The sequence below is a fragment of the Hyperolius riggenbachi genome, chromosome 4 (assembly GCF_040937935.1).
Source record: "Hyperolius riggenbachi isolate aHypRig1 chromosome 4, aHypRig1.pri, whole genome shotgun sequence".
Lineage (NCBI taxonomy): Eukaryota > Metazoa > Chordata > Amphibia > Anura > Hyperoliidae > Hyperolius > Hyperolius riggenbachi.
The window spans coordinates 228,833,771-228,860,588 of NC_090649.1; the positions used below are offsets into that span (position 1 = coordinate 228,833,771).

The 26,818-nt window shown below is 41.9% G+C and overlaps 1 protein-coding gene across 3 annotated transcripts in view; it reads right to left on the minus strand.

Annotated features, from left to right (window-relative positions):
• The window catches only part of KHDRBS2 (KH RNA binding domain containing, signal transduction associated 2), a 588,641-nt gene that overhangs the window by 54,126 nt on the left and 507,697 nt on the right, over positions 1-26,818 (minus strand). For all 3 annotated transcript variants that reach the window (XR_011031441.1, XR_011031439.1, XR_011031440.1), the window contains one exon: positions 5,853-5,942. The gene's annotated coding sequence lies outside the window, so the exon portion shown is untranslated. The remainder of the gene's footprint in view (positions 1-5,852; positions 5,943-26,818) is intronic.

The window sequence follows — 26,818 nt, forward strand, 5'->3', positions numbered from 1 at the left end:
GCAATTGCCCCCTTTGCATTAATGGAAGCACTAGCCCTGTCCAGCCCATCCCTCCTGAATATGCTTATATGCTGTGGGATTGTGCAAGTGTTTGTGTCCCTGTGATGTTGTGTGACCCAGAATATTCATGCCAAAAAGATCCAAGAGAGGGGGCTTTAGGCAGTATGTGAATACCACTGCAAGCTGTCCAGGGCTCTGGTCTTGTGTGCCTCCCCTTAAAGCGGATCCGAGATGAAAAACTAACTATTACAAGTAACTTGTCTATATATCTTATGTAAAGTGTAGATAGTTTAAACAGCAAATCTAGCTGCAAACAGCTTTAATAGAATATGGTTATTTCTTCCTGTGATGCAATGACAGCAGCCATGTTGTTTGTAAGCATTACACAGAGGCAGGCTTATCTGCACCATCAGCACTCAGACTGAAAAAAACCTAATCCCCGTCATCCTCCCTCCTCCCCTCTGCCTCTGAAATCTCTAGCTAGAAATACCCCCCCCCCCCCTCTTCCTGCCCAGACTGAGCTCCCATGAGCCCTTGCTATTGCAAAGGCTCTCTGAAAAACTGGGCGGGGCTTGTTTAGTTTATAGGGAATTAGAGTATTAAAACAAAAACAAAAAAGTATTTGGCTTGAGGAATGCACTATAAACAATAGGAAAGGAACACAATTATGCAATGAGTAAAAGTTCATTTGGATCCACTTTAAACCCCCTTCCTTCCTTTCTTTTCAGAAGTGTCCTGCAGAGAGAGAGAGAAAAAGGGGCTTATCATATCAGCTCCTATCATGACTAGCACTGTATCTGGTACCTTGCCTCGACATCATGTCACGGGGGGAGAAGCTAAATCTGTAAATTAAGGAAAATATTCCTTATTACTGTAAAAAAAAAACACTTAAGTAAACCCAAAATAATAAATACAAATGGGGAGCAAAGGCAGCAAATGTTAAAAGTACTTCCACTTTAATGGTGTAATTTGCTTGACATGCTTTAGGCCTCATTCTGCGATATCCCAACAGCTACCACAATAAGATATTTACAATGTCTTATGGAAGCAATGCACTACACAAACTGTTTCACCAGCATTGATGCATACTTCAGAGAAAAGATTTTGTATTAAAAAAAGCATGTCACTGTGAAGTGATAGCAAAAGCCAGACTAGGAAAGCACAACTAGAAGGCAGGTAATTGGACAGGAGAAGGTGATGTGAAAGCATGGACAGTGAGATGCAAAGAATTCTGAGTTGGTGCAGGAAGCAAATGTATGTAGCTTGAAAATAGAATAATCCAATTTTCAAGCTACATACATTTCTGTCCAAAATATGTCTAATCCTGCATCAATTCAGAATTATTTGCATCTCAATAAAGATCCCTTTACACCACCGTCTCCTGTCCAATTACCTGCCTTTCCCAATAACTAATGATGCAAACTTAAAACTTCTAAGAACCCCTCAACAAATATCCCAACTTGACAAAATTTGCATATGAACAAAGGTAGCATTATGTTGGCAGGTGCATAATGGTACCAAAACTGGGCATTACCATACCTAAAATAATTACATTTGTGGATGTTAGGAATTCTCCCTCAGGCTGGTTTTGCACCTGGCAATAGCGTTGCACTGCAATGCTCTACCCTATTGCATCGCACCACAAAACACATAAAACTACATTTATATGACCCTGCGGCAGAGTGCCCTGAAAGGGTCATATGCTTAGCGCCATCCCCCCGCATGCACCTTGCACACCCCCCGCACACCCTTCACTGCCCCTCGCCCAGTTATGTACTCCCTGCTGGACAAAAAGTATGTCACTGGGATTCACAGGTTTCTTTGTCATAATCACAACGTTCTGCATATGCGCCTCTGCTGCCAACGTATTTCAATCTTCTACATTGCCCATTGACTTACATGCATTCTGCCGCCACTGTGTCTCCACGAAAGTCTGACTGTAATGTGCTGTTGACTTGACTTTGTGATGGCTCAGTGGGGACTCAGGCACTTCCAGAGCAAAACAATGCGACAGGATAAGTGCGCTAGGCTCTTTAGACTTTCATTGCTGTTGAGTTACTCTGCGTACAGAAAGGGTAATGCAACACAATGAATCCAGCATAGTGTAAAAGGGGCCTCAGTGAAGGAGCAAATAAGTGGTTGATCAGTGAAATAATTTTTAATGCAACCCCTGTAATGTGAGTGGGAGGGTTTTGGATGCTAATCTCAACAGGCAGAAGCCTCTGGAGGTCCAGTGGTTTCCTGGATCCTTGTTGAGCCCACCATCCAAGCACATGGTCGCTTCTCATCTTCTGGCCATCGGCATGGATGAATGAATCAGGACTGGGCATCTGGAAGTAAGGCCCATGCATGCCCTGTAGAATGAAGCCCCTCCTGCATGTTTTTTTTAGGGCTGGTTCTCACTATGAGCCTTTTGAGTTTTTTTTATTTGAATTGCTAGCGTTGATTTAAATTGCTAGTGTTTTTAAAAGCACTGTAAAAGTGATTGGGTAATGAAATCCTATGTGAGTGTTCTCACATGAGCGATGAGCTTTTTTTCCAATCCCAAATGCTTGTCATGCAGCATTTTCTCGGAGATTGCACTTCAATACAAGGTTTAGGAAAAATCGATTTAAAAACTCTTAAACTCTTAAAAACAGCAATTTTGTGAACATTTTCTAAGCAAATTTGCTTTAAAAGACATTCAATTCTGGGTCAGAGTACACTTCCTGTTTGCACATGCAAAATCACAAAACTAAAATACAAAAACACTTACACTGTGCATGAGAGCTTTCACCCACTGGACATTTTTTGACCTTACTCAAACATCACCAGTCTGGATGTAGTTATCCAAGGCAGGAGCGAGGTCACAAGAAACCAGTGTTGCCAACCTTTCACATTATTTTTTACTGACAAATACCTAAAAATTTACTGACAAAAGATTTTTTTTACTGCCAAAACTACCTGCGCCACGCGTAGCGCCGAAAAAATGGGCGTGGTCACGCAACAGAATGTGGGAGTGGTCATGGGTGGGGCCAAATATACATGATTTTAATATTGCTGTGAAAGGTCTGCCAGGGAAGTTTGAGCTCTGCCATAGTGTTTCCCCCCTTCCCCCAAAATACATGTAATCTTACAGCATTTCACCAAAAATCCACATAATCTGGCAGAGGTTCTTCCAAAATACAGATAATATGGCAGTGGTTCCCAAAAAATAGATGTAATCTGGCAGCAGCGATTCCCAAAACATACACATAATCTGGCAGCAGTTCCCCAAAATACATTTAATCTGACAGCAGTGGTTCCCCAAAAATAGGTAGCCCCAGGTCTATAGGTGTCCCCAGAATAGGTAGCCAGGGGTATAGATGTCCCCAGAACAGGTAGCCAGGGGGAGAGGTGTCCCCAGAACAGGTAGCCAGGGGTATATGTGCCCAGTATATGTAGGCAGGGGTACAGGGCTGGTTCTAGACTGGCACATATGAGGGGGCAGTCAAATGGGTAGGGGGCAACATGTTCGAGAAAATTTGCGGCGACTAAAGTGGGCATGGCAAGTAAATGCACATAATGAGAGACAGCGTTTCACCAGTAAATGCACATAAGAGACAGCCTTTCACCAGTAAATGCATGTAATGACAGACAGCTTTTCACCAGTAAATGCACATAAGAGACCGCCTTTCACCAGTAAATGCACGTAATGACAGACAGATTTTCACCAGCGAATGCACGTAATGAGAGACAGCTTTTCACCAGTAAATGCACGTAATGAGAGACAGCTTTTCACCAGTAAATGAACATAAGAGACAGCTTTTCACCAGCAAATGCACATAATAAGAGACAGCTTTTCACCAGTAAATGCACATAATAAGAGACAGCTTTGCACCAGCAAATGCACATAATAAGAGAAAGCATTTCACCAGTAAATGCACATAATAAGAAACAGCTTTTCACCAGTAAATGCACATAATAAGAGACAGCTTTTCACCAGTAAATGCACATAATAAGAGACAGCTTTTCACCAGTAAATGCACATAAGAGACAGCTTTTCACCAGTAAATGCACATAATGGCAAACAGCCAGTGTCCTCAGTATATGTAGCCAGCAGATATATGTGCCCAGTATATGTAGCCAGAGGTATATGTCCCCAGTATATGTAGGCAGGGGTATATGTGCCCAGTATATGTAGCCAGAGGTATATGTCCCCAGTATATTTAGGCAGGGGTATATGTGCCCAGTATATGTGGGCAGGGTTATATGTGCCCAGTATATGTAGCCAGCGGTATATGTCCCCAGTATATTTAGGCAGGGTTATATGTGCCCAGTATATGTAGCCAGGGTTATATGTGCCCAGTATATGTAGCCAGGGTTATATCTGCCCAGTATATGTAGCCAGGGTTATATGTGCCCAATATATGTAGCCAGAGGTTTATGTGCCCAGTAGATGTAGCCAGGGTTATATGTGCCCAGTAGATGTAGCCAGGGTTATATGTGCCCAGTAGATGTAGCCAGGGTTATATGTGCCCAGTAGATGTAGCCAGGGTTATATGTGCCCAATATATGTAGCCAGGGTTATATGTGCCCAGTATATGTAGCCAGGGTTATATGTGCCCAGTATTTGTAGCCAGAGGTATATGTGGCCAGTAGATGTAGCCAGGGTTATATGTGCCCAATATATGTAGCCAGGGTTATATGTGCCCAGTATATGTAGCCAGGGTTATATGTGCCCAGTATATGTAGCCAGAGGTATATGTGGCCAGTAGATGTAGCCAGGGTTATATGTGCCCAGTAGATGTAGCCAGGGTTATATGTGCCCAGTAGATGTAGCCAGGGTTATATGTGCCCAGTAGATGTAGCCAGGGTTATATGTGCCCAGTAGATGTAGCCAGGGTTATATGTGCCCAGTAGATGTAGCCAGGGTTATATGTGCCCAGTAGATGTAGCCAGGGTTATATGTGCCCAGTAGATGTAGCCAGGGTTATATGTGCCCAGTAGATGTAGCCAGGGTTATATGTGCCCAGTAGATGTAGCCAGGGTTATATGTGCCCAGTAGATGTAGCCAGAGGTACATGTGCCCATGGGTAGCCAGGTCACCCCCCAAAGCAGGAGGGGAGCAGCTCGCTCTCCCCTCCTGAACTAAGTGACGAGTGGCTGGCAGTGGCAGGCGGCAGCGAGTGGAACTTACCTGCGTCTCGTGGTCGGCGCGGGATGATTTGCCGCTACTCTGGTCTGGTCCAGACCAGAACAGCAGAACTTCCGGCGCAGGAGCGAGACGGAAGGTAAGTCCCGCCCGCTGCCAAACGCCACTGCCAGCCACTCGTCACTTAGATCAGGAGGGGGACAGTCAGCGAGGGAGGGAGAGCACTAAGGTGAGAGAAGGGGGGGCGATTGTCCCCCTTCTCCACCGCTGCCCCCACAGCTCTTCCTCCACTGCGCTGCTGTCCTCCTGCAACGGAGCGGGCGGCCAATTGGCCGCCCTTTTACGGACGCTGCTGAATTCCTTACGGAATTCACGGGCAGCTTAATTTGTATCAAAAATTACGGGCTGCCCGTAAATTTACGGGCGGTTGGCAACACTGCAAGAAACCTATTTGACAATCTTTTGTCGAAAAGGTTTAAAGGGACCCTGCACTGGAACATTGAGTTGTAGAAGCATCTATGAAGCCTCTTGACTACCCAGAGGCTTCCCACTGCTGAGGTAAGCATCTGACTTTTTTAACGTATGCCTTAAGCTTCTGATCAAAATGATTTTATTACAAACAAAAGTGTACCCACTTGGGCATAGGCAGAATTATAGGTTTGACTAAAATATTCTGCTGAGTAAATACATAAACATTGCACACACATAAATCAACACAAATGCCAACATAATCAGATACCTTTTGGCTTGATGTTAAGAAAAATATTGCTCCCAAGTTTCTCTTTTCTCTTCATTTGCCTTCAAACAAGAAACAATAGCTGGGTACCACCTGTGGAGAGAAAACATTTTTATCTATTGTTATAACTGCACTTTTCTAATTATAAAAGAAGACTAATCTTTTACAGGTAACATCTGAGTCAGATTAAGAAATAAAGAAATAAAATGATCATGCTTATTTTCTTCCACAGTTTTCTCCTAGTAAATCATTTTTATCTTCTATTTAAAATAACTTTTCAGCACTTTGCAATTGAAAAAGTACCAAGTAGGTGAAAAATACTATCAAAATTATTTTGAGCATTTCCTTTCTTGCTGGCAGTTTGAAATGCATTTATATGCAAGTTTTAAAATATCACCTAGGAGAAAATGCAGAAGAAAACGTTAATTGCATATGGGCCTTTGTGTCCTGCTGGTTTATCTGTAATTTGACTGCAATCCTTTGTCTACAATAAAGTACAATTTCAAGGCTAGTTTCTACATATGTATTTCAGAAAATAAATTCATTTTTGAAAATTTAGATTTTGAAAATAAAAAAACTGATGTAAATTCCTTCTCCATAGATCCTTAGAACCATACAGTACTTAGCAACCTTCATCTGCTATAAAGCCAAGACAGTAGTATGCCACTCAGGCATGTGCAATTTTGTTAAATCAAATTTAGGCCTTGACCCACTAGCAGTATGTTACTAAGCCATTTCTAAGCACTTGTGATTTGAAAAGCTCTTACTAATGTAAACTATGGGCGTGATCCCACTTGAGTGATTTTATAAAAATAATGCATAGCATTGCATTGCATTAGCAAAAGCTTTTCAAATCACTGGCACTTAGAAAAGACTGCTTGTGGTAGCCTCCATACTCTGCTCTTGTGCTGGTTTCATGACTTTAGTAATTCACTTAATTTTCAGGAAATGATGAGGAAAATAAAGCCTTTCCATTTCCCCTACCACTAGCTGTGATGTACAGTGGGATACGCAAGTTTGGGTAACCTTGTTAATTGGCATGATTTTCCTGTATAAATCGTTGTTTGTTGGATAAAAAATGACAGTTAAATATATCATATAGGAGACACACACAATGATATTCCAGAAGTGAAATTAAGTTTATTGGATTTACAGAAAGAGTGCAATAATTGTTTAAATAAAATTAGGCAGGTGCATAAATTTGTCATTTTATGGATTCCCAAAAACTTTAGAACTAATTATTGGAACTCAAATTGGCTTGGTAAGCTCAGTGACCCCTGACCTACATACACAGGTGAATCCAATTATGAGAAAGAGTATTTAAGGGGGTCAATTGTAAGTTTCCTTTCTCTTTTAATTTTCTCTGAAGAGTAGCAACATGGGGGTCTCAAAACAACTCTCTAATGACCTGAAGACAAAGACTGTTCACCATAATAGAAGGATAAATAAAGCTGTATCAGATATTTCAGCTGTCTGTTTCCACAGTTAGGAACATAATGAGGAAATGGAAGACTACAGGCTCAGTTCAAGTTAAGGCTCGAAGTGGCAGACCAAGAAAAATCTCAGATAAACAGAATCGACGAATGGTGAGAACAGTCAGAGTCAACCCACAGGTCAGCACCTGTACAACATCATCTTGCTGCAAATGGTGTCACTGTGCATCGGTTAACCATTCGGCACACTTTACACAAGGAGATGCTGTATGCAAGAGTGATGCAGAGGAAGCCTTTTCTCTGCCCACAGAACAAACAGAGCCACTTGAGGTATGCTAAAGCACATTTGGACAAGCAAGCTTCATTTTGGAATAGAGTGCTGTGGACTGAAGCTAAAATTGAGTTATTTGGGCATAACCATGGAGGAAAAACAACACAGAATTCCAAGAAAAGCACCTGCTACCTACAGTAAAATATGGTGGTGGTTCCATCATGCTGTGGGGCTGTGTGGCCAGTGCAGGGACTGGTAATCTTGTCAAAGTTGAGGGACGCATGGTTTCCACTCAGTATCAGCAGATTATGGAGACCAATGTCCAGTAATCAGTGACAAAGCTGAAGCTGCGCTGGGGCTGGATCTTTCAACAAGACACCGACCCTAAACACTGCTCAAAATCCACTAAGGCATTCATGCAGAGGAACAAGCACGATGTTCTGGAATGGCCATCTGGCTGAATATAATTTAAAATCTGTGGTATGAATTAAAGAGAGCTGTCCATGCTCGGAAGCCATCAAACCTGAATGAACTAGAAATGTTTTGTAAAGAGGAATGGTCCAAAATACCTTCAACCAGAATTCAGACTCTCCTTGGAACCTACAGGAAGCATTTTAGAGACTGTAATTTCTGCAAAAGGAGGATCTACTAAATATTGATTTAATTTATTTTTTTGTGGTGCCCAAATGTATGTACCTGCCTAATTTCATTTAAAGGGACTCCGAGCAGTGCAGTAACTATGGAAAGATGCATACCATTTTGAAGCTCTCTTTATCCTCTTTCCAATGATATAAAAACCACCCAACGCCTTTTAGTTTTCGTTATTCGTAATCTTAATCGCGGCCACCATCTTGAATTCCTTGCAGGACGACACTTTCCCCAGTGTCGGCAGCTCCATTAAGTGCAATGCAATGAAATACAAGGAACCCAGGGGGATATAATTACAAACATCATGCGGTAGGTGTGAGGATATAATTAATTAGTTGTGGGTATGCTTAAAGGCATACCCACAGACACTGCTCGGAGTCCCTTGAAACAATTATTGCACACTTTCTGTAAATGCAATAAACTTCATTTAACTTCTTAAATATAACTGTGTGTTTCTCCTATATGATATATTTAACTGACATTTTTTATCGTAACAACCAACGATTTATACAGGGAAATCATGACAATGAACAAGGTTGCCCAAACTTTTGCATCCCACTGCAAACCTGGTCAGGCTTTTGTTACTATATAAGTATAATTGCAAAGTACAGAAAAAAATGCATCTCATTTTATCATTATGAAGACTAAGATGTGAGACTGAAGGTTTGGTAACACATCATTTGAAATCTTGGCATAAAGGCAGATGTTTAATTTTTAATCTCTGCGGTGTCTCATCTATGGAAGGTACTAATGAAAACATTAACAGATGGAGAATTCAAAACAATTTGCGATTCACCAATCAAACATGGATTCAATTTACAGAACTCTTTGATCGATAGGCGGTGTTCTTTAAAACATCTTAGGTAAGTTGAAAATAAAGGCTTTCACGGCTAGGAATGAAACTTGTTTGTGTAAAGAAAAACCGTATTGTACAAACACAATTAATCATGGGTAATGAACAGAGATGAATGAATTGGATGAGTTTGCAGAACCGGGAATTGTATCTTTTCTGATGAAATGCAGGCTTCTGGTTTTATATGTATGCGTAAATTTGTTCAGTCTATGGAGAGGGGTGCAGTTAATGGACCAAGGCAGTTAGCTATAAGAATTTATTTAATCGCCATTAGTGATCTGAACTACTGAACTGAGACAAGTCATGCATTTTGAGTCCTATGAGAGAAAAACACTTTACAAATGATGTTGTCTATGGTCCCATTAACATGAGCATCTAGTAAAGTCATCCCATTGAGAAAAAAATCCCTTGGCTGCTGGGAAAACAAGTGTCATAGTACTTTATGGGACTGTTGGGCAGAGTACACAGGGGTGTCATTGCAGACAGTTACCAAGCAGACAAAATACATTGCAGCCAGCATCTCAGGTGTATACCACCTAAATGCACAACTTTACACACAATAATTTCAGGTTTCCCAGGCACAATAACACGTTGGTTGTTCCTTTCATTCAAATGTTTGATAGATTTTTTTTCACTTACCCTCTCTCCTTTCTAGGCTGTGTATATAGCGTCATACACACCCTAGAGCAGGGTTCCCCTCAAGGCCCACCAATAGTACATGTTTTGCAGGAAACCACAAACATTCACAGGTGAGATAATTAGAGTCTCAGCAGAGCTGATTAACTACCTCTGTGGATTTCCACAAAACATGCACTGTTGGTGGGCCTTGATGACAGGGTTAGGGAACAGAGCCCTAGAGGATTCTCGTCTGAGCTGGTTGGTTAAGGCTGTCTCTGCCAAGAATCTCATATTTGTTCAGTGGCCCTGATGCATCACCAATAGATCCAAAGTGCCATTTTGTCTCGCTGAACACAATATTCTCCTCCTTACTCCTCCAGTGTGGCCTGCCCCATGGTCCCTCCTCCACAGCAATAGGACACATCCTCCTTGCCTATAGGCTAGCAACGCATCTGAACAGTGCAATTACAGCTGCTTCACAGACCAGCAAACCCACCAACATCAAAGCAGCACACTGTGCACACACTCCCAGAACTACACAATGCAGGTGTGACTTACCATTTGTGTGTCAGTCTCAAACTATGTAGTCAAACAGCACCATTGAAATCCACAGATCCCATGTGTGCAATTTGTTCTCATTGGTTTTATGTGTTGCAAGGGTGGGAGTTTGGCAGGGAGTGTTTTTTCCTTAAATACATTGACATCTCCCTGTTGTGACACAACAGTTAACATCTTTTGGAAGGGGAGAAGTTTTAGATATGTATTTCACCTGTGTATTTAGAGATGAGTTTACATTGACAAATTTTAAAAAGTCAGCAAAGTTATGCATACTTACTTACTACATCACCTGATAAATAAATATAACTCAGAAAAGGAGGCAGATAGGAGTATTTTCAAATAAGGCAGGGGTGTCAAACTCAAAGGCAAAGTGGGCCAAAATTTGAACACTGGGACCAACTCCTTTCTTTATGAAGTTCCCTTGTGTCTAATGGCCTCATCTCTTACTCTATACAGTTCCCTGGTGCCTCATGCTTTCCTCCTCCCTCCTTCCCTCCCTGGTGACCTAGGGTTCACCTTCAATATTACGTCTATGGTGGTCTAGAGTGGGATAACATAATGCAAGGTAGGGAAACCACATGTGTAAGAAATAGATACTTAATGCATGAGTGCATCCGGCTTCTGTGTTTTTTCAGCTGTGTTCTTCCTGACTTTTACCTGGCTAGAAAATACTTTTCTAGCAGGTGAGGGAAGCTTCCTGTTGCCTGCTAAGGCTAAGGCATTGCATGCAACCTTTGGAAAAATATGTAGCTAGACTTTAGAAAAAGAACAAGTTTATACTGAATTTAGTGCAGTGCAGTTATACTGAGTTTAGTGCAACCAACTGATAATACCAATGAGAACATATCCTCAGTTAAAAACATTATCCAACTCCTTTGCTGAACCATACATACACTGATTGTTTCTTTAATAGTGTGTGTGTGCGTGCGTGCGTGCGTGCGTGCGTGTGTGTGTGTGTGTGTGTGAGAGAGAGAGTGTGTGTTTGGACTTGATTATTAAATAAAAACTGTATGCAAAGTCTTATACACTATTGCTACAGTGTATGGCGTTATTCTTAGATCTGGATAAAATCTTGCTTACAAATTTACTATACACTTTAAAAAAATAAAAAAGTAAAGAACTATTTTTCCCTGTTTCACTCATGGATATTATCATGTAGGACACAGCACAACTACTTAATATAGTGAGAGTAGAATACCAACCAAGGAATGTGTTGCCCTATGATGAAGAAGTAAAAAAAGTGCACCCTGATTCCCTATTCATTAATAACAGAGCTGGTTATGGCCTCTGATGGGCAAAAATATGCAGGAGTCAGCAGTTTCTGTACATTGATGCTTTATTACTGGTAAGCAGCGTTCAATCGCCTGTGAACTATAACTGCAACAGGCATACTAACACCACAAACTGCAAACCTTCAATTTATTATTTAAGGTCCTTAGTATTACAAAGATAAATGGCTACAGATGTCATTAAAGACATAAAGTGTTACTGTACTTAACCACTTGCCGACCAATAGATTTTTCACTGATCGGTGCTGCGGGGGCTCTACAGCCCGCAGCACCGATCAGGAGTGCAGCAGGGCGATCAGACTACCCCCCTTTTTTCCCCACTAGGGGGATGTCCTGCTGGGGGGGTCTGATTGCCGCCGGCCATCTGCGTTTTACGGGGGGGGGGCTCCTCAAAGCCCCCCTCCGCAGCCATTTCCGCCCTCTTCCTCCTTACCTCCCTCCCTCCCTCTCTCCGTAATGCGCAGGACGGAGTTCCGTCCTGCGCATTGAAGGATAGGCTTCAGCCTATCGTATGCCGGCGATCCCCGGCCAATCAGAGGCCGGGGATCGCCGATCTGCCTTACGGCACTGCTGCGCAGCAGCGCCGTATGATGTAAACAGCGGGGATTTCTTCCCCGCCTGTTTACATTTTGCCGGAGAGCTGCGATCGGCGGCTCTCCGGCTGTTCACGGAGACACCCTCCGTGAACTGACATGGAAAGGCCGCTCGATCGAGCGGCCGTTTCCATGGTAACCTGCAGACGACCAGTTTACGCCAATCGGCGTTAGCTGGTCGTCAAGAGGTTAAAGGACCACTATTACAGAAAAAAAATAAATGGGTACACATACTTATATTGCAGTACATCTCTCCCAGAGTAAAATGCACTATAAATTACTTTTTTCCTATATTGCTGTCACTTACAGTAGTCAGTAAAAAGCTGACAGATTTTGTATAAATCCATCTCCTCATGGAGAATTTGAAGTATCTTTATATTCTTTACAAAAACAATACTATGAAAGGATCAATACAAATATGTCAGTGAGCCTCCCTACTTATTTGCACATTTTTTTTGGCAGATGGACTGAACAACTGCCATTCAGTAACTGCTTTTGAAAATAAAAAGAACCCCGAGTATCCCCCAAAACTGGTCTGATTTGTCAAAAACTTGTCAGATTTTAATGGTCTACTGTAAGTGACAGGAACGTAGGAGAAAAGTACAACAATCATACAGAGTATAACAATACAAAATAAACAATACAACAGTTAATACAAGATGAGAGTGGATTACAGCTGATGCAGTGAACAAATGGTTATAAGCTAATTCTCCAAAATATGGGTTGGTTTGGTGTTTGGTCATTTGGGTGGTCGGAAAAATTGCTATTGTTGCGTCTGCATTCATCAAATGCAAATTGACCTGCAAATGTATGTTCCAAATTGAGGACTGAAGGAAGGTAAGTAGAGCCGTTTCGAACTTAGCCTTTACCTTAGTAGGTAGTGTGTTAAATTTGACCCAAGGTCTCATTAGATGCTCCTGGGAATTTCTCAAAATGGTGGTCTGATTTACTACTTTACCCAACATTACACTATATCTACGTCCTCTGTGACTTCATCTAAGCCACGAGGACGTAGATATATGTCTTGTAGATGAAGCACAGTTGTGCTTGATTGAGCTTGTTACTGTGCACACCTCTAGCACTATCTGATGCAGCACTAATTGGTGATAGGGAATATATGTACCCTGAGCCAATAAGATTGATTTTTACCATTAAAAATACTTTTATTTTCTCAATTCATAGTTTCATAATCAAATATCCTAACCACAAATTGTTACAGGAACATAATCTAAGTTTTGTGATAAACGGTAGAAATAGCCAAACAAAATTTGTGTGTAACAATTTGTGTCAGCAAGAAACAGAATTCTGATTATTAGGTGATCTACAGTATCACCTATAATACAGATATATACCTGATTATATGGTGATCTGCAAAATCACCAATAATACAAGTATACAAGACAGCTAACGTGGTAGCAAGTAACAAAGTGTAGTGCTTGGTGCAACAGTAGTACTGATAGTTTTAGCTATACCTCACCAGAGGAGCTGGTGGGTACTAACAGTACAAAGCCCCTCACCAGAGACAAGGGCCCTCTGGTGAGAGTAGAGAGGTCGGACTGATCGAGTTGGCAACAGACAGACAGATACGGTACAAAATCAGAAGGCAGAAGGCAAGAAGGTAAAACAGGCAGAGTCAGCAACAAGGATCAGATGGACAGAGGTACAGAATCACTGAGCGGAAGAGTAGTCAGAACGAGCCAGAGTCATACACAGATTACCGTATATACTCGCATATAAGCCGACCCGCATATAAGCCGAGGTACCCACTTTTACCCCCAAAACCAGGCAAAAAAGATTGACTCGCATATAAGCCCCCCCCCAACCACCACCACAGTATAAAGAGCCAGAAGGGCCCCCAGTGTGAGGCAACACCCCTCCCCATAGCCAGATGTGCACCTGCTTGTCAGTGCTCCTCAGAACATTGCTTCCGAAATGCTTAAAAGTATATTTACCCATTTCTGTATCTGTGAAGGGTGGAATAATATACTTCATCACACCTATAATACTATACAACCAACCCAAGTATACTCTCCCCTTCCTAAAACAGAAGGTATATGCAAGAATTAAGCTTTACACAAGCAAGAAGTAACCATCTTAAAGCATCATTTTGGAGTACGGAAACCAACTCCCATGTCCTATAAACAGTCACCAGTCATAAATCCAAAAATGCTGCTTGATAGCACACTTATGGACAGTTAACTTCACAGAACATAACAAGAGGAAAAACAATTAACTAAGCAGACATTTTCAAAGATAATTCACTGCAAAGCATTTGCTTGATTTAATCATGTGACTGAGTGATATCAGTGTGAGTCTCCTGAATGTCTGTAATTAGACATCCAAATAAACAAAGGATTGATCAGTGGACTCACCAGGGCACTATGTGCTTCCCCCGGGAACTGTAAAGTTGCAGGCAAGGAATGTGCCTGCTCACATAATTCACTTCCATGGGAACCTTCGCCTCTGCACTTCATGTCTCCATCTGCACGTGCTGTCATCTTGTGTCCTACTGCACATGTGCCGAAGACAGCAAAGCATGCAGGGAGATGTAGTCACAAAGACAGCTATGCCATGTGCTTCTAGTTTCACTCTCTCTCTTCCCCTCCCTCCCCCCGTGGCTGCGGCTGTTTAATGTTCACTCCTTTCTTCTTTGCTGCATCTACCACAGAAAAACTCTGCTTTTATGTGCCTGGACATGAGTTGTGTGACAGGCAGCTAGACACTGTGATTATGCTCAGAGCTGCATACGTCCGTGCCTGCAGCTCACTACCATTTCGGATGCACTGGTCAGGGAGCTGCAGGCACGGATGTATGCAGCTCTGAGCATATTCAGTGTTCAGCCTTTTGTTTGTCACACAACTCATGTCCAGGAACATAACAGTGCAGCCTTGTGCGGGGATGCAGCAAAGAAAAAACGAGCGAACATTTAACAGCCGTGGGTAGGTGAAATGATCTGCAAGAGACTGCATCTTTTCTCTGCTTTTATGCACAGATCGGGGACAGGGCAACCAGCACACGGCTGCACTCAAGGGCAACACGGTGGCGTAGTGGTTAGCTCTCTCGCCTTGCAGCGCTGGGTCCCTGGTTCGAATCCCAGCCAGGGCACTATCTGCAAAGAGTTTGTATGTTCTCTCCGTGTCTGCGTGGGTTTCCTCCGGGCGCTCCGGTTTCCTCCCACACCCCAAAAAAATACGGATAAGTTAATTGGCTCCCCCTAAAAATTGGCCCTAGACTACAATAAATACACTACATAATATAGACATATGGCAATGGTAGGGATTAGATTGTGAGCTCCTTTGAGGGACAGTTAGTGACAAGATATATATATACACTGTACAGCGCTGCGTAATATGTCGGCGCTATATAAATACTAAATAATAATAATAATAAAATAATAATAAGAGCACAGTAACAGTGGGTGGCAAAATCAGCTGACTCGCATAGAAGCCGAGGGGGGGACTTTTCAGCACATTATTTGTTCTGAAAAATTCGGCTTCTTTGCGAGTATATGCGGTATATACAGAATTACGATATAATTATAGCTATCAAAACAAATTCTTTCACTGTGTGAAATCCCCGGTTTCCTCCCGGATCAAAGCACACCGTCTCTATCAAAGGTCTGAGCGCTAACACGAAGTATTCGCAACAGCAGACAAGTGCGAGTAATTCGGCAAGGCTTAAGAAGCAGAGGAGACCCCTTAGGCACGCCCACTCCCATCAACCAATGAGGAGCGGTGAGCGTCTTCTCTGACATCAGCCGACCGGTCAGTTGACGCGCCTCCTCCCCGCATAAAGGTCCCATCTGTGCGCACACGCACGCGACAATGCGACCCTATGTGCTGCTGACAAACCCGTCCTCGGCGTGCTAGATGCCTGAGGCACGGATAGATCGCAAGGCAGGAAGATGGAGGCAGCTGCGGTGGTATCGCTGTTCACCGCAGCTGTCTCTTCCATGTTTGTTACATTGTGTTTTTTATCTACAGTAGTCTTTTTTATTTTAAAACTGTAATTAGTAAAACTGAGAAATAATGTGTTTTTTTAATTTTTTCCCCTCTTTTTTCCCATGAAAATGCATAGAAAGCAAATTTGTTTGAGGCAAAAATGGCATACAATGAAAGTCTAGTTTGTCTTGAAAAAAAAAACAATATATATTTCACTTAGGTGTCATACGTAGGGATAAAGTTATTGCGGATTAAATAGGGACATAGGAACATAACTAAACTATCCATAAGTGGCTTAGCTTATGGTCCATAAGTTGGAAAAAAGATCTGGATGCAAAGTGGTTAAATGGATCTGAACAGCTCCTGCTTTGAAATAGCTGAAAGGGCTGCCATGTTTAAGAAGCTACTCACCCTGCTTCCTTTTCACTGAAGTGAAAGTGAAGTTATCCAGCCTTGGTGTGAAGTTCAACAAGTCACTTATCTTATCTCTTTGAAGTACAGTCTTCCCCCCTCCTCCCACCTCCCTAATGCTTAATGGGTTTGTTTGAATTTTAGCTGCTGGTCAATTATGTCAATTAGAGTCCTTATCAGCCCTCCAGTGTCTGTTGCTTGTGACCCACCAGGAGGCTGGAGAAAGATAATTAATGCCTGTAATTTTACCCCTTAAATGTAAAAAGATGAGACTTTTTTTTTAACCACATCAGCCTTCAGTCGTTTTCACTTTATGCATCCGAGCAATTGTCACCTCCCATTCATTAGCCTATAACTTTATCACTACTTATCACAATGAACTGATCTATATCTTGTTTTTCCGCCACCAATTAGGCTTTCTTTGGGTGGTACATTTTGCTATGAGCCACTTTACTGTAAATGCATTTTAACAGGAAGAATAAGAAAAAAACGGAAAAAAATCATTATTTCTCAGTTTTCGGCCATTATATTTTTAAAATAATACATGCCTCCATAATTAAAACCCACGTATTGTATTTGCCTAATATTCCCGGGTTTTACAACATTTAAATTATGTCCCTATCACAATGTATGGCGACAATATTTTGAAAAAGTGCATTTTTTCCGTTTTCCATCCATCACTATTTACAAGCTTATAATAAAAAAAACATAGAAATATTTAATCTTTACATTGATATTTAAAAAGTTTAGACCCTTAGGTAAATATTTACGTGTTTTTTTATTGTAATGTTGTTGTTGTTTTTTTAATTAAACATTTTATTTGGGTATTTTTGGGAGGGTGGGATGTAAATAGTAATTTTTTTATGTAAATATGTGATTATTTTTTTTAATTTTTTTTACATGTAGATGTAGTTTTATTTTTTGGCCACAAGATGACAACCTTGAGTTTGTTTACATGACATCACTCTATGCATAACATGTACGGTTACTGGGCCATAGGGGGACGTAAGAGGCAGAAAAAGCGAGGCTTCCGAGAGAAACAGTCGCTTTTTCTGCCAGGGAGAGGAATCAGTCATTGTGCACTATGTCCCGATTAATTGATTCCTGGATTATATAAAATATGCGAGCAGGTCTCCTGTAAGTAAGCACAACTCCGAAGGAGGAGGACTCAGCTGGAAAACAATTATATCAACAGTCCAAAAATTACCAGTGAGTCCTACAAGTGCGTAGAAAACCTTTATTGATACAGAAAAAATCCCCTACAGCAGCGGGTTTCCCAGATCTAAAATATTAAAAACACAAATAGAACCGGAGGGAGCGCTCCATCACAAATATCCACCAGTCACCATTAGGTTATTGCAGACTGCAGTCGCCCAGCCTGAGCCTATGCAAACTGCATCTGCCACCCATATGGTTAGACCGTGTGTAGACCCACCACCGACGCACACCACTGAGGCCTCTATGTTGGACTGCAGCCACTTGTGAAAACCTGTATCAGTTCTGCAAATGTCCTTGTATTGAAGCCCTGTACCATGAAATGGGCAACTGGTATCTCACCTGCAGCAGCTACTCTGAAAGTCCATGTGTACTTTACACAAGACTGCACCTGCTCATTATGATATTTCAATGCTGGTTATCCTGCTTGTTATCCGTGGAGACATAGACCTAGTGTCCAGGTCCTGAAATTTCAAGGTACATCTGTCCTGGCCCTTATAACCTTTCTGTATGGAACTCCTGAGCACTTTCAATGCAATTTGTAGCAGTAGTTAATGAATGCAACACCTTTCATTAGTATGCAATGGAGTTGATCCAGACAGGACTTGTTATCATTAAGATTTGCTGCACTTCTACAAGCCCGGCAGGGCTGCAAGCACTCACGGCTCCTGGATAATTATGCCTCCTGAGATGGATCCTTCTCTGTCTCGCCTTCGCTCATCCGGCGTTACTTGCTGGCTGGTGACCACAGGCTCCTGCACTGTGTTGCTCCAGCTACCGGCGTCTAGCCTCTCTGCAGTCCTCGCCGTGTATAGCGTCCGGCGGCAGCTCGGGAACCAACTCCAGCATCCAGAAAGGGGGAAGGTCACGTGAGCGCTCACTCCGGTTCTGACTCCTCCCACTGATGCATTTCGCCCCGCCCATGGGGTTTTCTCAAAGTGATAGAGGGTCACGTCGTACATGCTGGATAATCCTATTTAACTGTTCAGACAGAGGGCTGGGCCTTCCTGCTGGGAATTAACTTTTCAATGATAGCCAATACACAATCACATTATATTAGCCACATTGTCACTCATGTGGATGTCAATCATCCTTTTAGCCATTGATTCCTGGAGCTGATTTTCCTTAAAGGGACAGGTACATAATTCAAAGAAATGTCCATAAACCACCCGGATCTGGATTTTGTACAAAAAAGATCACTTTGAACAAAAAATTTATTCCCAAAGAAGTTTTACAAAAAATATGCCAGATTCAGGTCTGAATTCAGACCATATGGGATCTTTGTTCCCAGTCAATATATCCAGGTGGCCTCAATCTTGTAAAGATCGTTTTCAATGTCGCCTCCCCTGTTTGGGATTTTCTGTTTTATAATACCTTAAAATGAAGTCCTTTGGGCTTACCAGAGTGGAAGTCCTTGAAGTGCTGTCCCAGGGGGCTATCTTTATCTGCTTCTTCAATATTTGTTATGTGTTCTCCAATCCTTTTACCCAATTTTTTCTTAGTTTTGCCTATGTATAGAAGCCCGCAAGGGCACTCGATACAATAGACAACCCTCTCAGTTGTACAGGTTATCAAATCCCTAATTTCATACTGTCTAGTATTATTTGCATTTCTAAATACCTTAGTTCTTTCTGCGTAACCACAGACTCTACAATAGCCACAACTAAACATGCCTCTCGTTTTCGGATAATCCTGTAACCAAGTTCCTCTCTTCTGACTATTATATTCTGATCGAACAGATTTATTTTTCAAATTTGGTGCTTTTCTTGCCATCATAAACGGTCTATCCCCCACTAACTCTTTTACTCTCTCGTCTAGCATCATCACATGCCAGTGTTTCTGAAGAAGTTCCTGTAGGCTTGTCCAATGAGACCCGAAGGTAGTAATAAATCTAAGGGGCTCTTTTTTATCCGGTTGTTTAAAACTTCTTTTCTGTTTTGTCACATCCAAAATTTCTGTTCTCTGTTTAGTCATCATTTTTTCTTTTTCTTTTTCTAATAGGTCAGTAGGGTAACCTCTAGCCCGTAATCTCCCTTGTAGGTCCCCCGCCTCACGTTCAAAGTCACCATCCACCGCGCAGTTCCGTCTCAATCTATAAAACTGACCACCAGGTATAGCTTTTTTCTGATATGGGAGATGGTGACTCGAAAGATGAAGCAGGGTATTGCCAGCAGTTGTCTTTCTATATGTGCTTGTTAACAACCGGTCACCTTCTTTTCTAATTTTCAAATCCAAAAAGGAGATCTCCTCCTCATTCCACACATAGGTAAAATTTAAATTTCTCTGGTTCTTGCCTAGTTGATCCACACATTTTTCAAGTGTTTCCTTTGTTCCCCGCCAGACCAGGACCACGTCATCTATGTACCTCAACCAGAGCCGCGCATGCTCCTGGAAGAGGCACATAGGGTACACATCCTGCCGCTCCCACAACCCCAAGTGGAGGCAGGCATACGCCGGAGCGCAGGATGCCCCCATCGACGTGCCGCTGGCCTGGCGGTAGTACCGTCCATTGAAAGCAAAGCAGTTGTAGCTCAGTAAGACTTCCAGGGCCTCAACCACAAATTGATTATGGAGGGGTGAGTCAGGGAAGTGCTCCCTCAGGTAGAAAGCCACAGCAGCTATCCCGACTTCATGGGTTATGGAGGTATACAACCCCTCAACATCAATACTGACCAGAAGATCATCTTTACCAATCGAAAAACCGCCAAACGCCGTCAAAACCTCGCCAGTATCTTTCACGTAAGATGGAAGGTCTTTCACCATTCCCTTAAGTTTTTCATCCAAAAATTTACCCAGGTTCTCCAGGGGTCCACCCATGCCCGACACGATAGGTCGGCCTGGTGGACACTCAAGGCTTTTATGAACCTTTGGGATGATGTAAAGATTGGCATATCAACTTCGCAAAAAGTGGCTTCCTCCTTTGTCAGGACTCCCACTGACTTACCCTCCCTAACAAGGGTGTTGACTTTATTTTTTATCATCATGAAGGGATTGTCTTGTAACCTTTGATAGGTATCATGATCGCTCAAGAGTCTCAAACACTCCCCCTCATAATATTCTGCTGACAGGATGACAACATTGCCACCCTTGTCGCTCTCTCTGATGATAATATCATTCCTCTGTTTTAGTTTCTCCAAAGCTTCTCTCTCACCTTTTGTAAGGTTATCTCGACCAGAGCACGGAACCCACTTTACTGTATGTAGATCCCGCTGCACTAAATCCCTGAAGGTTTTTAATCTGTGATTAAGGGGTGGCATGTATTTGGATTTCCTTTTGGAACCTGTAGGGTTTGGATTAAGAACTTCAACCAGAATTTTCCATCCCTTCAGCTTCATCTCTAAGGGATTCGAGGTCTATCAAAAACGCTTTATCGTTTAAATCAAAATGTGTTTGTGGGGTGTCAGGCTCAGATCCCGTATTTCCCGTTTTTGCCTGTCCCCCAAACATAAGTTTCAATGCTATCCGTCTGAGGAAAAAGCAAAGGTCACGGTACACGGTAAAATTCATCGCCCCCACACATCGGCGCAAATGAGAGACCCCTGCCCAACAGAGATAATGTGTCCGGATCGAGTAGGATTATAGCCAAGTTAATCACATTATTCCCCATTATTTCTCCTTCTGTAATTTCGCCAATTGAGCCCTTGTCTTCTTTTCTTGATCCCTCATCTTCTCCCTCTCTTTCTCTTTCTGTTTGAGTTTGTCTTTCTGAATCTTCAAAATTCCTTTCCCACTTTTTGCCCCCTCTACCTTTTCTGGCTCTTCCTCTTCTTCTACATCCTCGTCTTCGTTTTCGCTTTCCTGTCCTAAAAAAGACACCCCCCTGTCTCCGCCCTCATCACCGCTCTGCGGTGGCGGCGCTGGAAGTGTGTAGATGTACTCCGCTCCCGCTCTCTCTCCGTGTCAGCTGTTTGGGGTGAGAATATATCGGCACCTGGTCCTGGGGGGTAGAGGGGGTCGGGCAGACATAACAGTATCTGTTATGCGGCTTTGCGTCCTGGGGAAAAGGCTACATAGTAAAAAAATTTGATTGATTTTTAACTTCTGCATTGCCTTTTCGGCTCCCTTAAAAAGTAAATAAAACATTGCAATAGAGATTTAAATTTCATTTTTGGGGCTAACAGTTACTCTTTAAATAATAGAAAATAGAAAAAAAATCAGTTGAAAATAAAAAAAAAGAAACAACAGAAATTCCAGGAAGATGTGAAATCATGGAATGAAGGTGAGTTTTATGAATGTAAGAGAGGAAGACCTAGAAGTGGATCCAGGAATAGGTTACTCAATCAGAGCCGGTCCGAGGAAAGACAGGATGATGAGGGCGGAGACAGGGGGGTGTCTTTTTTAGGACAGGAAAGCGAAAACGAAGACGAGGATGTAGAAGAAGAGGAAGAGCCAGAAAAGGTAGAGGGGGCAAAAAGTGGGAAAGGAATTTACTCTTTAATGCCTGTAATTTTAACCCTTAAATGTAAAAAGATGAGACTTTTTTTAACCACATCAGCTTTTAGTCGTTTTCACTTTATGCATCCGAGCAATTGTCACCTCCCATTCATTAGCCTATAACTTTATCACTACTTATCACAATGAACTGATCTATATCTTGTTTTTCCGCCACCAATTAGGCTTTCTTTGGGTGGTACATTTTGCTAAGAGCCACTTTACTGTAAATGCATTTTAACAGGAAGAATAAGAAAAAAACGGAAAAAAATCATTATTTCTCAGTTTTCGGCCATTATAGTTTTAAAATAATACATGCCTTCATAATTAAAACCCACGTATTGTATTTGCCTAATAGTCCCGGGTATTACAACATTTAAATTATGTCCCTATCACAATGTATGGCGACAATTTTTTGAAAAAGTGCATTTTTTTCCGTTTTGCATCCATCACTATTTACAAGCTTATGATAAAAAAAAAAATAGAAATATTTAATCTTTACATTGATGTTTAAAAAGTTTAGACCCTTAGGTAAATATTTACGTGTTTTTTTATTGTAATGTTTTTTTAATTAAACATTTTATTTGGGTATTTTTGGGAGGGTGGGATGTAAATAGTAATTTTTTTTTGTATAATCTTTATAATAGTAATTTTTTTATGTAAATATGTGATTATTTTTTTTATTTTTTTTTATATGTAGATGTAGTTTTATTCTTTGGCCACAAGATGGCAACCTTGAGTTTGTTTACATGACATCCCTCTATGCATAACATGTACGGTTACAGGGCCATAGGGGGACGTAAGAGGCAGAAAAAGCGAGGCTTCTGAGAGAAACAGTCGCTTTTTCTGCCAGGGAGAGGAATCAGTCATCGTGCACTATGTCCCGATTAATTGATTCCTGGGCTAACGATCTGCGGCCAGGAGTGCGTGTGAATGTACGCGATCGGCTGCGGGAGTGCAGGGGAGCGCACATGGCCTTCTGGACATAGCGTCTACATCCAGAAGGCTTAAATGGTTAATAAATTACCATATTTTTCACATACATTTTTAATTTGCTATCCAGCTGACCTGGGAGTTACAAAATGATGCTTGGTTCACTTTAATAATGCCATTTACTTGCTCCATGGATTTAAGACCTGTGCTAAGATGCATGTATACATTTACTATACAAAAAAACAAAACAAAAAAAAAAGCCTTAAAGCAGGGGTCAGGAACCTTTTTGTCGGAGCGAGCAATAAATGCAGCATATTTTAAAATGTAATTCTGTGAGAGCCTATATGAATATGTTTCAAACTGGGACAGTGCACATGCGCAGCAGAGGGCTCACCTGTTGCCATGGTAATGTGTACATCTTCAGCATCTTTTGGATTTCAGCAACATCAGCAATTTCCCCGAGAGCAAGACAGGAGAAATACCAACTAACAGCTTGTACAATTAGCTAGCTGACTTGTGGGTTGATTTACTTTGTAGGACGAGATCCCTGCACTTTGGCCCAATAGGCTGCCTGTCAAGTGACAGCCAGCCTATTGGGCCAATCAAAGTGCCGGGATCTCGTCCTACCAAGTAACTGGACCTGACAGGATCCAGGGTGGGACAATTGGAGCAGCCATTCGTTTTGGGGTAACACAAGTAAGTTAATAGTGCACACTACAGTAGTAGCATGCACTACTTTGAAAATTTTACTTGCACTGCCACACTAAGCTGCGCTGCTTGAGCAGTTTAGCTTAGTGAATCGACCTCTACTAATTTGGAGCCATCAAAAGAGCCACATCTGGCTCCTGAGCCATAGGTTCCCTACCCCTGCCTTAAAGTAACCCAGAGCTGAAGAAATAAGAAAAATCGATACTTAACTGCTGCTTCCTTCAGCAGCATAAACACATGTGAGTCCCTCACCATTCTCCCGCAGTCTGCCGTTCAGCCACGATCAGCCCCGGTTACTGTCTCAGTCGTGCCCAGTCTGGAAGCAACATATTTATGCGACTGGAGGAAGCAGCGGGTAAGTATCAATTTTTCTTATTTCTTCAGCTCTGGTACACTTTAAACCATGCATGTCTTGGTAAAGGGCTATTGGCTTGAAACAGCAGGATGTTTTATTATGGACTTTGATTTTTTTTCTAATAAATTAGCTTTTATTATTTGGCGGTGCTGACCCAAACCTTTTTTGCTGCATTTCCTAGGTAACATGAGTTGTGCTACTTGCGTAACTTGCGCTTTATCAGTGAAGTAAATGCAGATAAATCGTATGCCCATTTTTAATTTTACCACCATTTAAGGAATATTCTCCATAGTGTGCTAGAGAAGGGGTCCCCAACCCCCGGTCCACGGCCCGCTGCCAGTCCATGGGCTGTTTCCCCCCGGTCTGTGGGTCTGGCCTCTCGCCACCTCTCCCCCCGTGGCCCCCACTCATGCTACCTTAGATGGCAGCTGCTTCCTGGTCAGCCTCTCTCCTCCATGCACCATATTCTATTACAGCAGCGCATCCTGCGGCTGCTGTGAAGAGGCAGGAAGCAGGACTGAGGCTTCCTGTAGCGGCAATGTGTATTGCCGTTACCATGGGAATCGTTCTCCTGCTTCATCCTCTTTGCAGCAGCCATGGGACGCGCTGCTGTAATAGAAGATGGTGCATGGATATACTCCCTATACTGGAGCAACTATACTATCCATACTGAGGTAAATATACTAACTTTACTGGGGATAATATACTCTCTATACTGGGGTAACTAAACTCGCTATACTGGGACAACTAAACCTTCTATACTGGGACAACTAAACCTTCTATGCTGTGGCAACTATACTCCTTATACTGGGGCAACTATGCTCCCTATACTGGGGTAACTATACTCCCTATACTGGGGCTACTATATTCCCTATAATGGGGATACTATAATCCCTATACTGGGGTAACTTTACTATCTATACTGGGGTAACTATACTCCCTATACTTGGGCAAATAAACTCCTTATACTGGGGCAACTATACTACCTATATTGGGGCAACTATACTCCCTATACTGGGGAAACTATACCAGCTATACTGGGGAAACTATACTACCTATACTGAAGCAACTATACTACCTATACTGTAGCAACTATAATCTCTGTACTGGGGCACCTATACTCCCTATACTGGGGCAACTATACTCCCTATGCAGGGGCAACTATACTGGATACCCATACTGTACCTGGCTACCTACATACACTCCAAATTGTTTTGCCCCTGCACCCACCCCCCCGGGAATCCACTGCGCACACCCCCACACCACAACCCCCATTCTCCGGAGGAAAGTTTGGTCTAGATAGCGGTCCCCAGGCCGAAAAAGGTTGGAGACCCTTGTGCTGGAGTAAGGGATAAGTATACACTGTAGATATTTTAATACCAATGAAGACACAAAGTAACCACTTTTTACTGTATATACTGGCAGTGGCATATCAGTATCTTAAATGAGGACTACAATCAATAATGCAAGTATACTGCTTTATTGATCAGGACCCCATTTTAATACATCTTAAAAGCACTTAAATATAAAAGCATTAATATTTTAAGAGATCGAAGAATATGAGCACAAAAACAATGCTTTCACTGTAGAAAATTGAACTCATCTGAGTTACACCTTGCATAGTTGATGGACTGTCTTGTTATGGTATCACACATTGCAAATAAATTACTTCAAAACAATTATATTGGATAAAAAATTAAATTAATTTGCAAAAAAATGGTAAGATATTAGCAGCACAAGTTCTTGTATCTCAAACATTGTGCAATTAGATTTATTAACTAGAGCGTGCAGGTGGGGGGGGGGGTGCGGGGCAGACAGACACAGCACTGTGACCAGAATGGGGCAGGGCTGGAGGGGACAAGTGCGGGACAGACGGACATACAGACAGATAGCGACGGGCGTGGAAATTATTATTATTGATAATTGCTAGATTGAATATAGCCAGTGTATCAGTAACTTCTTTAGAAAGTTTTTTTTTTTTTTAAATCATCTGTCTAGAACACAGCAATTTTATGTTATCAAATGAATTTCACAGCACTTCTGCCTGTCACCTTCAGAAAATATAATTAGATATCAGCTGTCTACCAAGAAATGTAGTCATGTCTAAATATTCTGAATAGTATTTAGAATGGAGAAGGGATAAAAAAAAAATTGAACAATACGGCAGAGCTGTCATGTTATTTTCAATTTTTGCCATGCAGGAATGTAATTAGTGACTGACTGTATATGAAGAGTGAAAGGCATAGTAAAATAATTGAATATTGTGATAAGTTAAACGTATACTGTTATAAAATCTATAAATATCCAATGATGCAAAGGAATAGAGATTTTAGAGAAACAAAGATTTCATGTAGTATGTGCATAGAATGCACTGTCTTTCCACAGTGATTCTCACAGAGGCAGGTAGGTGTCTACAGATGTACAGCAATGGCTTCTGCTACATGTATTTAAAAGAATTGTTAACATACCTAGAGAAATTCAGTTTAACAAAGGTAGTATTTAGTACTCCGATTACTAGTTTTTATATGTAGAGCCAGATTTCTGGGAAGGCTACAAAGGCCATGGCCTTGGGCAATAAAATAAGAACTATGGCAGGACTTGACAGATAGGAAGTCACATGTCAAAGTAAACATCTTTCCTGGTCTGCAACCTCCCTGTTTTGCTCTGTACACACAGGTTGCAGCCTGAATTCCAGAGTTCACTGCATCTCTC